Here is a 3,428-nt window from a genome sequence, read left to right on the forward strand (position 1 = left end):
AAAGGTGGTAAGGGACTCGGCAAAGGAGGCGCCAAGCGTCACAGGAAGGTGTTGCGTGATAACATCCAAGGTATCACCAAGCCAGCCATCCGTCGTCTTGCTCGCAGAGGTGGTGTCAAACGTATCTCTGGTCTGATCTACGAAGAAACCAGAGGTGTCCTCAAGGTGTTCCTTGAAAATGTCATCCGTGATGCCGTCACCTACACTGAGCACGCCAAGAGGAAGACCGTCACTGCTATGGATGTCGTCTATGCTCTGAAACGTCAAGGTCGCACCCTGTACGGCTTCGGCGGTTAAACTCAACCCAGGACCACCCATTTGTTCTACCCATCCGGCCCTTATTAGGGCCACCCATACGTTTCCGAATTAGCTCGAGTGGTTGTAACCCCTACACGAATGTTTTCCATACCTACCCCTTATTTAACTTACTGAGTTACTTCTAATTATTAGGTTGTAGCCTACTTAGTTTATTTATTTAATTTGGGCAGAGTGGTCATCTTTCCTTTGTTGGTTTTTAAGGGGTTTGTTTCCATGGGTGGGTAGGATCGAGGTAGCCTACCGTGAAGGCACAAAAGAAACAAACAAAAAATATTTCGATATTACAAAAGTGTTCACAGGTATGTGGTGAACTTAGGAAAGAGTGCAGGTGGTAAGAATAGGTGTCCAGTGGGGCAAAAAATAAAAGACAAAAGATGAAAAAAAGTCTACAACACGTGGTGTTCCCAAGCGGTCACCCATCTAAGTACTAACCACGCCCGACGTTGCTTGACTGCGGTGATCGGACGAGAACCGGTATTTTCAACGTGGTATGGCCGTAGACATCTGTGTGAGAAAATTGGGGCTTATAAATATACTCAAACGAAATCAGCAGTTATTCGTCCTTTTCTGGCTACAATAATGATTTCACTGCTTTCCTCATATTATTTCAATAATAAAAAACGCCCCTAAATCTCCACAAAAGCGAAACATTGTTTTAATATCGAATACTATGTGCCTTTTTTTCCCTCTACAGCCCATTGGTCGCTATTTTTAACCTGAGGCGGTAACCACCGGTAGACTTCCCTGAGCTACTAATTTTCGAGCATCGCGCGTTGTAAAATACAAAATAAATACATTTTCCCCATTTTCCTTGACTAAAATCAGAAAACCAGGTGCCCCCCTGCATCCGACCTGTCCTTTAACTATCGCTTTCATGTGAAATGATCTATCGGAAAGGCGATACTTTAACTTTTTTGGGTCTCCCGCTCACTCACTCCTTCCGAAACATTCTGCACGAATTCATTCAATTTTAATCCAACTCATCACATAGATCTAGATCTAGCCGCCTACAAGTCTACTAATTTAATGTTTGAGAAATAGTTCAATGCTTTTCATTTATTAATTATTCTTTTAACCTTTTCCCACGACAACTGGCACATTTATTTTCAGTCTATTAATATTCTGGCTTCATTTTAAAACACGCAACTAGGCGACGATCTAGAATTCTAGATCTAACGCTCTAGCTTAACTAAAATAATATAAACAGGAGGGTAGATCTATTCAAAATACTGTTTCAAAAATTACAATAATAATTTCACGGTGAAAAAAAAAAGGCAGGCGATCCATGGTTAATTAAATGCTAATTAAGGATGTTGCTTAAAAGGTTAGGTTGGCCTGGGACGCCAGTATTTCTCTAGAGTCTAGATCTAGAATTTCTAGATTCTGTAGGAATGAGTAGCCTAGGTATTAATAATTAAATGCATTAGTAATTATTAGTAAATAACATAAGATTTAGTTCAGTAAAAACTAATAGATCTAGATTTTAGGTCCAATGTTGGCTATCAGACTTGATGCTTGATTGTAATGATTATTAGGTTTGAGCAATTAATTTTTTTAAACATTTTTTTTAATTATTAGTATTAGTGATAAGTCATCATTAGTGGGAGGTAAATTTACTTCTTTCCAGTCTGGTTCTGGGTTTCCTTGTAGCCTATATAATCTAGATCTAGTTGGTGATAATATTAATAAATATTGTTTCCCATTTTAAATACTCAGGCGGTTTGTTTGAAAGTCTGACCGCAGCTCCATATTCATTGACTGTCGAAGCAGCGCATAAAATGAATTAGCTTATATCCAGGGCTGGCCTGGTCTGCCTGTTATTGTGACTGAATTGTCCTACAGACAAGACCTGAAGAAGCCCTCGTTAAGTAATAAGTGTACAGCTTGCTTTTAGCCTGGCGCGGGGATCTTTCACCGGCCACTTTAACATTCTGCGACAGGGCAGGCCTTTACTTTAAGCTTTAATCTTAGCTGGTTCCGCTTTACACAGGGTATTCTTTTGTCTTTAAGTATACCGCTTTCTTTCATCAGCCTGGAACCCTGTGTCTGCTACCGGTATCTCATCCGGCAGGGCAAAACAATTTCCAGTTTTTAAATTAAGCTGATGTCATTTTTAATACCAATGATTAGGATTTTGGCACAATGCTTATTTTTCTATATACACAAGATGAATTTCACATCATTTTCTGATTTCAGTTTAAGTTTGAAAGCATGTAAAATGTCAATTTGTCCTGCTATGTGATTTTTCTTCATTTATTTTTTGCTAGCCCATGGCATCACATTATGAAGGACTCTACTAATATCTTTAGGCTGGGGCCAGTACCTTAACCGACTGTCGTCAAATGAAAAAACTGACAGAAGAGCGCAATTTAATACACACAACAGATATATATGTATCCGAACAAACAAATAAATATATTTGAACATATATACATACCTTTATATACGCACACTGATATATACATATATTTACATAATAAATACATTATATATGAATATATCTATATATATAACTTATTTATTTATACATATATATATATATATATATACTTATATATATATATATATATATATATATATATATATATATATATATATATATGTATTATGAATATATATATTAATTCTTATATAATATATATTTGTAAATATAAATTATATATATGTGTGTATATATATATCCTTCTGTTTGCTGGGGTAGAAGAAAAAAACTTATAATTATAATATTCTGAAGGATATTATTTTACTTGAGCGTCTTTCGTCTACACTCAAATATATATATTTGAATATACATTCAAATATATATTCAATGAATATACATTTAGACACACATGTAAATATATATATATATATATACACAAAACATGCATATATATACATACGTATATATAGACATATATACAATATTCGTCTATGTATATATATTCAATATTTTTACATTATAAATAAATATATATATAAAAATATATATATATATATATATATATATATTATTTAAAAAAATATATACATATATGAAATACTTTTTACACATATTTATTTATGCTTCTATAATATATGGAAGGATATTAATTTACTCAAGCGTCTGCCTTGGGTGTTTATATAAAAAG

General features: G+C 34.4%; 1 non-coding gene across 1 annotated transcript; it reads right to left on the reverse strand.

Moving 5' to 3' along the window:
- Positions 1 to 701: 701 nt before the first annotated feature.
- On the reverse strand, positions 702 to 820 carry LOC131932775 (5S ribosomal RNA). The gene has a single exon (XR_009384710.1). It is a non-coding gene; the product is annotated as a 5S ribosomal RNA (ribosomal RNA).
- Positions 821 to 3,428: the final 2,608 nt, after the last annotated feature.

Source organism: Physella acuta, unplaced genomic scaffold (genome assembly GCF_028476545.2).
Source record: "Physella acuta isolate Inbredline_101_S28 unplaced genomic scaffold, ASM2847654v3 ptg002276l, whole genome shotgun sequence".
NCBI classification, from domain to species: Eukaryota; Metazoa; Mollusca; class Gastropoda; family Physidae; genus Physella; species Physella acuta.